This window comes from Balaenoptera physalus, assembly GCF_965194825.1.
Source record: "Balaenoptera physalus genome assembly, chromosome: 20".
In the NCBI taxonomy this organism is placed as follows: Eukaryota; Metazoa; Chordata; class Mammalia; order Artiodactyla; family Balaenopteridae; genus Balaenoptera; species Balaenoptera physalus.
The window spans coordinates 8,806,837-8,820,188 of record NC_138901.1 but is presented as its reverse complement, the minus strand read 5'-3'; the positions used below and the strand labels follow the sequence as shown (position 1 = coordinate 8,820,188).

At 59.5% G+C, this 13,352-nt stretch overlaps 1 protein-coding gene across 7 annotated transcripts in view; it reads right to left on the bottom strand.

Moving 5' to 3' along the window:
- Positions 1–13,352, bottom strand: part of SEPTIN9 (septin 9) — a 196,577-nt gene that overhangs the window by 90,403 nt on the left and 92,822 nt on the right. The gene's annotated exons all lie outside the window — the stretch shown is intronic.

Here is a 13,352-nt window from a genome sequence, read left to right as displayed (position 1 = left end):
GGGAGGGGACTGACTTCGAAACCAAAGCCACAGGCTGCAGCTCCGAGGGCTCAAAGGTTACAGGGCCCTTTAACCCACAACGCCCCTCTCGGGCTGCCCCGGACGCCCTGAGGGGGTCCCGGGGGGGTCCTGTCCGGACTGACGGAGAACTGAGCTGCTGGCTCCAGGTTGGAGCGCAGCCCCTCCCGCAACAAGAGGGTCCCGCTGAGGGCTGTTCCTTGGATGCTCCCCCAGCCCCACCCCCCGACCACAGAGCAAGGATCATCCCATCCCCGAAAAGACTCTGCGAACAAGCTGGCCCGCTCACAGCCGTCCGCGCCCCTGCTGGCTCTTTCCCACACTACTGGGCTGGGCGCGGAGCAGGACCCCAGAGCCCCCGGGTGCACCGGGCGGTCTCAGCTCCACGGCACCGGGCTGGGCTGCCAGGCTGGTGGTCAGCGTGACAGTCCATCCTGGTGGAGCTGCTGTTTGTTCCCTTCTCTGTTCTCAGCGTAGCGGGTGGCGGCTGTTCCCTATCCACTGGGAAGAGGAACCACCCTGCTGACTACTGCAGGAAATGGTAGAAACACTTAAAAATGCATAAAAAAAAAAAAAAAAAAGCCTAATACCAGGGGCTGCTGGGCCCAGCTGGAGCCCTCCATTAATCACGCCAGAGGGACAGTTGCAGCTCTCCGTGCTGTGGCCTGAGGGCGGGCGCAGGCGGGTGCTGCCCGGGCCCATATGAGCTCTGGCCTAATTACAGGGGACGGTGACCCGAGGGAGCAGAGTTCAGGCCCCGGTCACAGCGGCACCCAGGAGCCCAGCTGCTCCCCAGGCCTCCCGAGGAATGGAGCGGCTCACAGCGCATGACCCCAGACCAGCCAAGCTCCGCTGGGCCAGAGGACGGAGTGTCCGTGACCACAAGGCCCTGCAGGCACCAAGGCCGACTCGAGGGTTCAGGAGGGCTTGGTCTCTACCCTCAAGGACACAGGGCTAGAGGGGGCTGGCAGAGAAGGAAGAGTCCAGAAAACTGACAGGAGGAAGTGGGTTTGTTGTGTGAGACAGGCCACAGCTGGACCTTGAGGAGATTCTGGAAGGGGCTCCCAGGGGCTGCCCAGCTGTTCCAAAGAGCCCTGGTGGGACCTGAGTGAGGCCCCCTCCAGGGCTCCTCTCAAGGCCCTGCCAGGCTCTCACCAGGAACAGCCAGATCCTGGCCAACTCAACACAGCCACCTGGAAGTTGGGGAGACCCCCTGGAGACCTAAAGCAAGCCGGGCAAGGCCTCTAGGCCCGGCTGCACCACCAGGCAGAGGATCGGAGACGGGGCACCCTCACGCTCTGGGGATACAGACGGGGAGGCCGAGCCGCGGGGAGACCATCAGTCAAAGTCACGCCGTTAAGCCCGTCCAAGCCTGGTCTCCCGACCCACACCCAGACGCTCTGCTGCCCCCAAGGCGGGCTGATACAGAGGGGCAAATGGGGCCCCCCAAAGATTGTTCCGTGCCCTAACTCCCAGAAGCTGTGCACGTGACCTTATTTGGAAATAGGGTCTTTAAAGATGTAATTAAGAGCCTTGAGATTAGATTACCCTGGATTTAGGATGGAGCCAAAATCTGAGAGTGAGTGTCCTCATAAGAGCAGAGACAGGGCTTCCCTGGTGGCGCAGTGGCTAAGAATCCGCCTGCCAATGCAGGGGACACGGGTTTGAGTCCTGGTCCGGGAAGATCCCACATGTCGCGGAGCAACTAAGCCCGTGCGCCACAACTACTGAGCCCACACACCACAACTACTGAAGCCTGCGTGCCTAGAGCCCGTGCTCCGCAACAAGAGAAGCCACCGCAATGGGAAGCCCGCACACAAGAGTAGCCCGCACTCACTGCAACTAGAGAAAGCCCGCGCGCAGCAACGAAAACCCAACGCAGCCAAAAATAAGTAAATAAATAAATTTATTTTTTAAAAAAAGGCAGAGAGAGAGACACGGAGGCACAGGGAGCAGAGACTGGGGGGATGTGTCCACCAGTCAAGGGCACCACGGTTGGCCAGCCCCCGCAGGAGCTGGCGGGAGAGGCTGGGCAGGAGGAACCAGCCCCACCCACACCTTGAATTTGGACTTTCTGGACTCAGAACTGTGCTTTAAGCCCCCGGCCTGTGGTCTCTGCTGTGGCCAAAGGACACTCACATGCTCCTTCGGACTCCCAGCCCCTCACCCATCTCTGCCCCCCGCCTCCCTGAACTGGCCACGCAGCTGTTCTGTTCTTCTGTTGCACCTTCCAGGGGCCACCCAGCCGCGGCTTCCAGGCAGCGACCCACTTATTCTTTTCTCTTTACGTTTGTTCTTTGAGCCTCTGAGTGTTCACCTGCCCCACTCCCCCAGGTTTAGGGAAGAACCTCCCGAAGGACAGAACAGACCTGTCTTCTGGGCAGGGCGGGCACTGTGCCCCGAGCATTCTCGGAGGGTGACCAGCCTTAAATATGAGCCTGTAAGGCGGCCTCCGGTCCCCCCACACTTTCTTCCCAAGAGAGGAAGGGCCTCTGGGGCAGGCAGTGTGGGAGCCTTCCACCACCAGCCTGCGCAGCTGCAGGGGACAGGTAAACTACCCACCCCCCGCAGAGCCACACCCCCAAAACTGACCACCTCTCAGTTCCGCTTCTGGCCTGAGGGAGCGGGAAAAGATGAGAGCTGTATACAGTATACGCCAAACCCTCTGTGCCAGAGAACGCTCCACTCCCGCCCCTACCACCCAGCGCCGCCAACTCAGCCCCATAACCTCTGACCTGGCCGCTGGCCACGCGGGGCCCAAGCTGCCAATCATCACCTCCCACCCTGCAAAGCCCCCGGACAGCCAGGCCCTTCCAGCCACCAGCTGCAGCGGCCGTGGGGCAGAGAGGGCCAAGCCCCCCCTCATACACACAGCAGGAAACTGCCCGGGTCCCCTACATCACCAGGGACACAACCAACCCCCCAGCCTGAAAGCCCCTGGGTGGGGGAGGTCCAGAGCAGCAGAGAGAAAGCGCCTGCAGGAAACAGGGCTGCAGGTGGGAGTAATTCTTTTCTTAACTAAAAATGGAGAATTTCAGCCAAGTTGTCCTCAGCAGAACTGCTAGGTGTAGGAGGGTCTGGGGGGCGGTGCGCGGGGGGCTCTGCAGACAGCCCAGAGCTGGGGGCTGCCGGACGATGCACAGAGTTGTCACGAGTACCGTCTACGCCCCACCCGGGCCAGGCAGCTGACCCCTCTGGCCTCAGCATCCTGGTCTCTTCCAGCTGCGACACCGAATGACCCCATGAGGGCCATTTTTGGGTCTGCCACCAGCTCCAAGTTTCTCTCATCGCTCCTGCGACACAGGCCCGGCAATTCCAAACACTCAGCAGAGCTGGAGGGGCCCGGCCAGCCCACCTCCCATCTGGGCTGAGGTCGAGGACCAAGGCTCTGGCCACATTCCTCTGCAGCCAAACATGCAGCTGCCGGCGGTGCCTGCAGAGGTGGTCCCACAGCCTGCGCGCTTGGGCAAAAGCTTCACTCCACCCAGCACCCCAACCCAGAGCTGGAAAGAGCCAGCGGGACCCGGGGGTCCTGGCTCGGCCACCATCAGCCAGGGGACTAGTCACTTTGAGTCTCTCAAACTGGGGTGGGAGATTGGGTTGGGTGAGTTGTTTTTCTTTTTGACAATGAACTTTAAAAAATAATATCTATTGTTTTTTTCCTGACTCTAAAAGCAATACAGAAAATGTATGTGCAATGCAGGAAATCTGCAAAACACGGAGAAACGAAGGGAAAAATGTATATAAACCCATGACCCAGATAACCACTATCAATATTTTGGCAAATGTCCTTCCAATCTTTTCACTGTGTGTATATATGAATATTTTTAAAGCAGGCTCATGGAGACACGGCTCCAGGCTTTTCTCCTGCAGCATCCCACAGCCCACATCTCTATATATTCTTGCACTCGTTATCCAGATTCCTTTGTGGTTCTAAAGTTCTGGTTCCAGATCATTCTCAGCTCCAACTGATGATCAGAATCATTTCTGGAGCTTGTTAAAAAATAGACTGTCCCCGCCTCCTGGAGGTTCTGTCAGGAGGGCTGGGTGGGCCTGGCACCCCAGGGTATGTCTGGGGGGCAGGTGGGTGAGGACCTCTGCCCTCCGTGGGCTCACAAGCCTTCTCTCCATCCCCCTCCTGAGAATCCTACAAGAAGGAAACCCTAAGCATCCCTGGCCAGCAGCTCTGCTCGCCGCCCCACCTTCCCCTAAGGCACCCAAGGTCTTTGTCCAGCCTCAGCTGCCACCATTCAGCCCCTGGGTCGGTCACAAACCAAAGGATGTACACTGGGCTCTGCCGGGGCAAAGGCCCGTGTGACGAGCGGGCATGTCAGTCACAAGGCCCCCAAATCTGCCCAAGGCCCACGGTGTGTGCACCTTAGAGAAGGTCAAAGCCACCCAGGGCCTCCACGCTAACTCACCTGCTCCAGGAAACAGGCAGGAGAGAGGCCCAGCGCTAGCATCCAGTACCCCAGCCAGACTCCAGCCAGCCTCCCCCTCCTCCCTAGAATGGCCATCACATTCCTCCCAAGAGGCTGTCACCCTCCTGAGGGCAGGAGCCAGCCTCGTCCATGTTGGCCCCTGCTACACACTCAATGTGCTCCCCGCAAATTCACAAGTTGAACGCTACCCCTCAAGGTGATGACATTAGGAGGTGGGGGCCTTTGGGGTGATTAGGTCATGAGGGTGGAGCCCTCGTCATGGGATCAGCGCTCTTATAAAAGAGACCCCTGAGAGTTCTCTCTCCCCTTCCGACCTGTGCAGACACGGTGAGAAGATGCCATCTATGAAATGAATCTGCCGGAGTCTTGACCTCGGATGTCCAGCCTCCAGAACTGAGAGAAGTCAACGTGTGCTGTGTCAGCCCCCCAGTCTGTGGTCTTTTTGTTACAGACGAAGACAGTTCCACTTTCCACTAGGGCCTTGGGCCCTGCCTGGAACGTCCTATGAGTCTCTAAAAAGTGTTTGTTGCCTTGAATCTGTAACAGTCAATGTTCACTGAGCGCTCACCACATACCGGACACCACCCTAAGGGCTTTTGTGACATTAGCTCATTCACTTCACGTGATCTCCAGGAGACGGAGAGATTTCTCTCTCATCCGCATTTTACAGATGGGAAACCGAGGCACAGAGAGCCTAATGACCAGCCCAACATCACAGCGTGGGCACGGGTGAAGCCGAACTGAGCCAGCGTGCTGAACCATCGCACCGCACCGCCTCCAAACCCCACCCCGCCCCCTAAAAGCCAGACTCGAAAATCGTATAGCGCCTGCTACACACCAGCACTGCACCTGTACTGTGCTGAGCCCCAGACACACACCTGCAAGATGGGCCCTGTGATTCCCATGTCACAAACGTGGTCACGGAGCTGGAAAGCAACGAGGCAGGGATGGGAGCAGAGGGAACCCCTGCCAGACCCCAGGCTCTGGACAAACAGCTGTCGCCACCCACCACTGCCAGGTAGACTGAGATTTCCATCCCAGCCAGGCAGGGTGAGCCCTGTGAGGTGGCACAGGCAAGGGCCGGGGGGGCAGGTGCACTGGGGTCTGCCTTCCAGCGTGGCCTCGGGCCAGCCATGACCTGCATGACCTGTCCACCTTGCTGAGCTCCGGGAGGACCAAGAGCCCTTGATACAAAGTGCCCAGCCCGGGGCCTGGCATGTAGTAGGTGCTCAATAAGGAGACGGTTACGAAGAGCAAGAACCAGCACAGTCAAAGGAAGTACCTGTGAGAGAAGGGGGAACAGCTGGAAGGGCTGGGACTTGGGTCAGAGATAAAAAATTCAGGAGGGAGGCCGGAGCCCACCAGCTGGCTCCAGGGCAGCTGTTCGCAGGAGCCTGGCACCATCATGTAAATATTAGGAGAGATGTAAATATTTGAGTGCCACTCTCCCCGGCCCCACCCAAGCCCAGCCTCACTGGAGCTGCAGCCAGGCCAGGGGCAAGATTTCTGCACTCACCAGTGTCCCCACCCCTCCCCCAGCTGCCCTCAAACTCCTCCTCCAGGGCCAGGAGCGGCGGTGGGCACAGCAACCAGGGAGGGAGGGGACACAACCCCACCTCTCCCCTCTCCTCTGCACTGCACCTGCGAAGGTATGAATGGGGCCTTCCCCATGTCACCCCCAAGGGGCCCCAGGGTTTCTTCTGTAGTTTAGCAGAAAAGCAAAGCAGCCCTTTCTGAGGTCTTCTGACGGAGGCTTAGGGAGTAAAGTTCGCCACTCCAGACCCACTCCACCCTCTCTACAGGAATACATCACGTGCCCCTCTCCCACCTGGACTATGCACCACCCAAGTCCCTCCCAGCTCTCTGACCAGGAGGAAAGATGGAGCCTGGAGCCTCTTCATGCCCCGACCTATGCTTGAAAGCACAGGCCCCTCCCACCACCTTCCACCTCGGTGCCAAGGGCACCTGTGCCAGGTGTGGGCATAACAGTGTCTTCCAAACAAACTACAAGTTGGCAGAAATTGCAACGGGAGCCAGCCAGCACCATCTGTCTGGAGACCCTACCTAGTAAGCTCCTAGCCAGGACTCTGCTTGGGTGTCCCTTCCTCCAGGAAGCCTTCCTGAACCTACCCCTCTCCTGGGCTCATGCCTGGACCCCCAGAACGCAGAACAGAGCTAGCACTTAGCTGGCGCCCACAAACAGCTGTTGAATAAACAAACGAATGAGCTGACTGTCTCTCCCACCCTGGCCATCCTCCTCCTGGCCCATCAGAGACAGAGGGATTCCAGCACTTACTTCATTTTGAACTGAAAGAAAAAACCCAAACCCAGCTAGTCTACAGAGCACTCCTCCCCTGACTTGTGATGGGGGACAGGAGGCAGGGGACAGCAGAGAAGGCCACCCCTCTGGGCCTGGGATGGAGCCAGGAAAACTGGTATGCTTTTACTGTAGATAATATCAGTCTCCAGGGGCTCAGGGCAGAGGCCTGGCCTACCCCTCACAGGGAAACTGCCCACCCACGTGGAAAGGAGGGCCAGAGAGATAGCCCTGCCCAGGGTCGGCTTCCTGCACCCAGGGAGGGGCCAGCAGGGTCCAGGCTGAGATCCTGCCTAGGAGAGTCTGCAGAGCCAGAGACTGCTGGCCACTGATGGGCAGAACCAGAAACATCTCCATCTCACAGGAGACGGGGGAGGGGGCACGGCGAGGCAGCCCGAACCTAGGCCCACTCTGCCTAGGACACCACACCCTCTTCCTGCCAAAAAGTTCCATCAGTTAGCCTCCCACAGAGAGGGGGCCATCTGTGTTCCAGTGGCTTCCTTCCCCATTCCCAGGGGGACCCTCAGCCACAGCACCTCCCACAAGGAGGTGTCCGGGACCCCCCAGGCCTTGCCCCAGGGGACAGTCAAAAACCCAGCAGCCAGAAGAGCCACCATCAGCCAGCACTCCTCGAAGGGCAGGGGAAGGCTGTGGGTTTGAGGGGTAGAAAGCCAGACAGAACTATCAAAGAAGACTGGTCACTGGCGGCAAAAAGCTCAGAGTTCCAATCTCTCCTTGTTTGAGAGAGGGAAAAACCAGACCCAGGAACTCCCAACTCAGTCTTATAAAAGGCCCAGGCGGCAAGGCAAACCCGACTCCCTACCCCAGCCCATCCCCCGCAAGACCCTCCTGAGGCCCTGGAGGTACACTTGCCCCCCATCTGTACCCAGGGAACACCCATCGAACCCCCAATCAGATGGTCCCTTGGAGGCTGTAGCCAGAGGACAAGTGGAATGGACAGGAGGTGGGGGGGGGGGGTCACCTCGCCTGCCTCCCCTCCCCCATGCCACCCGGCCCTCCCAGTGTTTGAAGGCAGAGACTCCCGCTCTTGGGGACAGGGACACAGGAAGCTCTAAGCCGTGTGTGGGGAGGGCACACTAACGTGTTCAAGGCCAGGTCCCTTGATTCTCTGGATTTTGCAACTTGGGGCAGACATGGGCTTCCCCAGCCGGCCCAGAGACCCTGGCGGGCAGAGAAGGCTGGAGAATACGGGGGCTCAGCATCCCGGGAGGGGCTGTCAGAGACTCAGGAATATGAGACAGAGCGTCAACAGAGAAGAACACCAAACACAAAAATGACAGAGGTAGGTTGGAGCCTTATTCCCAGGGGCTCCCCCGCCTCCCCTGCAGCCCCTGCTCTGTCCTATGGGGCGGGGGGCTCGCTGTGTATATTCTAAGGTCACCATCCTCTTGTCCCTTCGCCTAAATTTCTGGGCATTGGCAGCACTTTAAAAAATGACAACAAACTTGAAGTTTCTAGACCATCTCCTGGTCCAGGCTGAACGGAGCCTCCGGGCTCTGTCCAGACCAAATTAAACAGCCGGAGCCCAGAAATGCCCCAGGCGCCAGGGGTGTCTAGGGGCCAAGCGCTGGGTCTGTTTGGCCGGAGAGATGACAAATCCTCAGCCTCTGGGACCATGTGCCAGAGAGTTCCAGTCTGTTTGGTCTCATAACAACTCAGCCTCCAAATTTGGGAAAAACCGAGAGAACTTTGGAAAGATAGCCACTGTTTGACCATTTTTCCTCAGTGGCTTTGTCAAGAGAAAGCAAAGGAACTGGTTTCCTGGCTGGGTTTCTGGGATGAACCAAAAAACTGACATCCCCTGAGGCCTTCATCTCTGATAAATCTGGTAGCCCGGTACCCCTTACCCCTACCCCAGCCCACCCTTCTACACACACCGCCAGGTCTTTGAGGGTCTACAGCATGCACCCACGTTCCTGCCCATCGGGAGCACCTGGCCTGGCCTGGCAGGAAGGTGGGACTCCTGGCTTTGGGGGCCACCATGGATCCCTTGAGCCTGGCCCCCAGGTCCTTGCTGCTGGCCCCGTGGTCCTGTCTGTACCCCAGGGAGACTCTTCTGATAGCAGCCAGCCCACCCCCAGCACAACGAGTGAGGGGCATTCAGCTGGGAAATGGGGGACGGGGGTGTGCAATAATTGTGATGGCTGAGCTGAACCGTGGTAGGGGGCTTGATCTCGGAATGTGACAACACCCCCTAACTCTGAACATTCAAGGAAAAAGAGAAGGGGAGGCCCCATTCTGCTCAGCCAGCGCCAAGATGAGGGCTGCAGCACCCCTGAGGGGCATGCCGAGACCACAGTCACCAAGCTGCCAAGTCCCCGGCCCCTGCAGGGCAAGCATGCCACCTGCACGTTAGTACTTCCTTGGCAACGTCCCTTCACGAATGGGCTGCCAGGCCACTGCTTCCACCAGCAGGCCAGCCTCGCCCAGAAACGTGGCCTGAGCAAGTACCCACCATGTGCTGGGCACAGTGCTGGCCGTGGCTGCCGCTGAGCCTGGGGGCTCACACTCTGGTGGGCTCGTTCCTCCAGGCACAGAGGCCCCAGCCCGTGCCCAGGCACCCTCCCCCCAGCCCTCAGCCTCAGCGGGCGCAGGGGTGCAGACCTAACCAGCCCCCGGGGCGAGCTCGAGGCACAAAGCTCTGGCCTCTGAGCCCTGGCTCTCCCTACTGGCCCCAGATGGGACCATCCTCCTAGCTCCTGATCTGCAACACAATCAGGAGTCGCAAAGGGCTGCTGGTCGAAGAGGATGCCCCAGTCAGCCCGCCCCGTCCCCGACACCAGCTCCCAGTTACGACCCCCTTTCAGGAAGGCTGGCAGCCAGCAGAGCCACGGGCAGGCAGCCAGACCCCACTGTCTTCAAAGTCAGGTCGTCCAGCGTACGCCTGTGTCGCTGTCTGTAGGACGGGCCCTTGGTCCACCCATCTGGGGCGCTCTGGGGTGGGGGGATGCAGAGGAGACTGGAATGACCTCCCCAGTGAAGGAACCCTGCAGCCCACCTGACCCAAGCCTCCAAGCTCTGAGTGAAAAAGCGTGATGGGATGTCCACCGGGCCGGGGCCAGGGCTCCCACGCTGGCCAGCAGCCCAAGTATCTGCTGGACTCAGGGGGACCCCCAGGCAGGCTCCCAATCTGCTGTGCTGACCATGCTACACAGTCTCACTCACCGCCCCGTCACCACTCGGGGAGACCCTTGCCGGTGGCCTCTGAACCCCTCCCTTCTGTCACGCAGATTCCCGCATTTAGGCGTCCACGCCCACCCGTTCCTTGCAAATACCTGACCCCCCACCTCAAGCTCCAACAGCTCCCGCCACGCTCCCGCGAGCAGGCACCAGGCTCAGGCTGTCGGCTATCTCCCCAAGACGACCCGCGGACAGCGGTGTTTATGACCCCATTCAACAGAAGGGGAAACTGAGGCTCAGGGGCCAAGACACCCTCCACCACCCAGCTGTGCAATGGCAGAGTGAGCCTGCCCTCCTAAGCATTACACCGCGCGGGGCTCCCAGCTGCCCTACCCATCACTTCTCCCAAAGGCCCTCTCCCTCTGGATGCAAACTCTGCCCACTTGTCTCTTTCAGACCTTCCTACATGGACTTCCCTGGCGGTCCAGCAGTTGAGACTCCGCGCTTCTACTGCCGAGGGCCCAGGATCGAACCCTGGTCGGGAACTAAGATTCTGCAAGCCACGCGGCACAACCAAAGAAGAAAAAACCTTCCTAGAGATCCATGTCCTCCAGAATGCCTTTCCAGATCGACGCCCCACAGCACGGGGTGTCCCTCCCTGCTCGACCCACCTCCCTGGCCCACGTCTGACCCTCAGCCCAGCCGATGACGGGGACGCTTCTGCCACCTGGCACGTGTGTGTCCGCCCTCTGCCTCACAATCAGCACGGTGGGTGAGCCTAGTCCCGGGCCCTGGACACAAGAGCAGCAGGCCAACGAAGCCGGTGGTGGTCGGACCCGTCAGAGAGCCGTCCCCTCGTAGCTGAAAAGCAGGACTCATCCCTCTAACAGTCCAGCAGAATGCCGGCAAGGCCGGCTCCTCCGGTCCACCAAGTAACCTCACGCCACCAGAGATCCTGTCTCCCGCCACCAGATGAGAACTGCGGGAGGCTGTATCCACAAGAGGCCTTGAGTCTTGCTGAAAAGCAGGACTCATCCCTCAAGAGGCCAACTGGCATTAATTAGGGGCAGATCTGCACCTGTCACAAAGCTAGGCCTTGTCCTCCTGGGAGGAAACGGGCACCTGAATCCAGCCATCGAGGGAGCCCTTGTCCAGGAGGTGTCTGGGCTCCCAGACGAGCAGGTGCATCTGCATGGTCTCGTCTCCCCTGGAGACCCTCTCCCTGCCCTCTGCCCGTTCTCATGCTCTGGGGCCTAGAGCCTACTTGGGCTCCAGGACCTGGCTGGCAGGGTCCTCGAGGAGATGGCAGAGGGTTCAGAAGGGTAGACACGTCCTCTAGGCGGGAGAACAAGGCTCTGGGTCCGGAGCTCCTGGGTCCTGGGCCAGACAGTGTTTCAACCAACATCAAGGACTTTTAGGATTCTTTCTCCGCGTGCAAATCTGGTTACAGCAAACACTGCTAGGGAAAGTAGGCCAACAGCTGGCACTTGGAAGGGCTTTTGTTACACAAAGACCAGAGTTGTAATAGCGTTTGCGATAGCAGATTTGGCCTGCGTTCACTAGAGAACACGCCGTTCGATTGCTCTGTGCCTGGGAGCCAGATAGGGGACTACGTCACCGCTCGGGCCACCGCATCACCCAGGGAGTGACGGGCACGGAAAGCACCTGAGGCCCATCTTCAAACAGGGGAAAGTGGAAAATGAGACTCTCTAAAAAAAAATCGCATCAGCAAAACACAAAATACTCTTCTTGCCCCTACATGGGGGTCTCCACGGAGCCCTGAGATCCTCCTCAGAGCGAGGGCAAAGACCAGTGTGGGACGTTTGCATCCATGGAGGACACTGCCACCCTCTCAGTCCCCCGGGAGACCTGAGTCCACAGACGCGTCCAAAGTAGCAGACGGGCTGAATCCCCGTGCCACCTCGGTGACGGTGACGGAGCTTCAGGATCTCGCCCTCAATCCTCCAGGGGAGGGAAGGGGACGGGCAGGAATAATAGGATGAAAAGAGAAGAGCATTCCTCAGGGACGGGGGCGGATGTGCCCGGGATGTGGGGCATCAGCAGAATTTAACTGTGGGTGCCCGCTCCATACCCCCCCCACACACATATCCACCTGGGGCAGCTATCTGTCTGCCCTGCAGGGCATGCGGCTCTGGCCTGGGTACTGCCATCGCCCCAAACCTCCAGGAAACACCCCGTCAGAGCCCGTCGACCCCCTGCTGCAGGATTCCAGTCTGCTCAGACTTACAGTCAGCCCCAGCAACGCCGTGGCTCGGAACTCGCCTGGCTTTGGTGGTGACCCCTGGGGCCTCCATCCTTCGGCCATTGACGTGTGCTTTGAGACGGGGCCAGGTCCGCCAGTCTCAGAAACTACCGGGACCTTGACCCTACCTGCGGAAACTGAGACACCGAGTGGGCAGCCCAGGCCGAGGCCCCCCACTGGCCCCAGAGAAACAGACCAGCACTTCTCCGGCTCCGATCTCGGCCACTCCGGCTGCCTCCCCAGGACGGTCTGGGCTCCCGGCGGGTGGGCACACCCGGGCCTCCGTGGTCTCGCCGTCCGACCGTGGCAAGCCGGCCCCTCTTTATGCCCCAGTCCTAATGGACCAGCTCATTCCGGCCTCCTCCGCTTCTGTCGCTGCCTGAATGCGCTCCTCCTCCCACTGCAGTCAGATTGTGTCTCCTCCACACGACCTTCCTCTGCCCTGGCTCTGCCAGCCTGTATCACCCACTGCTGCTCTGGGTCAGACACTCTCCTCCTTCCCTGCTCGCTCCTTCCCACGTCTATCTGTCCGAGGCTATCAGCCCCAAAACCCAATAACTCCAAGTTCCTGGGGCTCTTAGGGAGGCCGGCTTTCTGGTCCCCAAGCTGGCCATGCGGAGCCCACACACACACAGACACACACACACACACACACACACACACACACACACACTCATGCCCAGGTGCACTTGGGGGGCTCTAACTCTCCTGTCTTCAGAGCACAACGGCTCTCCAGGGCACACAATGGAGAGGCTGACACACAGGGAACCAGGGGGTCCGAGGCCGCGCTCCCTAAGAGTGAGAAATCTCCCCCTGAAGGCACAGGGCTGCCAACTGCTGCACCAGGACGGTCTCAATGAGGCCATTGTCTCCAACTAAATGACAGCCTCGAGAAGCCGCCTGGGAAGCAGCCTCAGAGGCCACCAGCGTCTCCAGATGGGGCACTTCAGGGTGAGGATGGAGTCGCACGCGGGGCCGGGAGGGAGAGGCACTAACAACCTACGTGGCACGAACTGTGACAGACCACACAACCCCCAAACCTCCTCCCCCTCATCCTGCCTCAGGGCTCCCATTGCATCCCCAGAAACACCAGAAAGCTCTGCTTCCAGGTCAGGGACCGCAAGCCAACCTAACTCCCACAGGCCGCAGGAGAAAAGTACACACAGCGCGG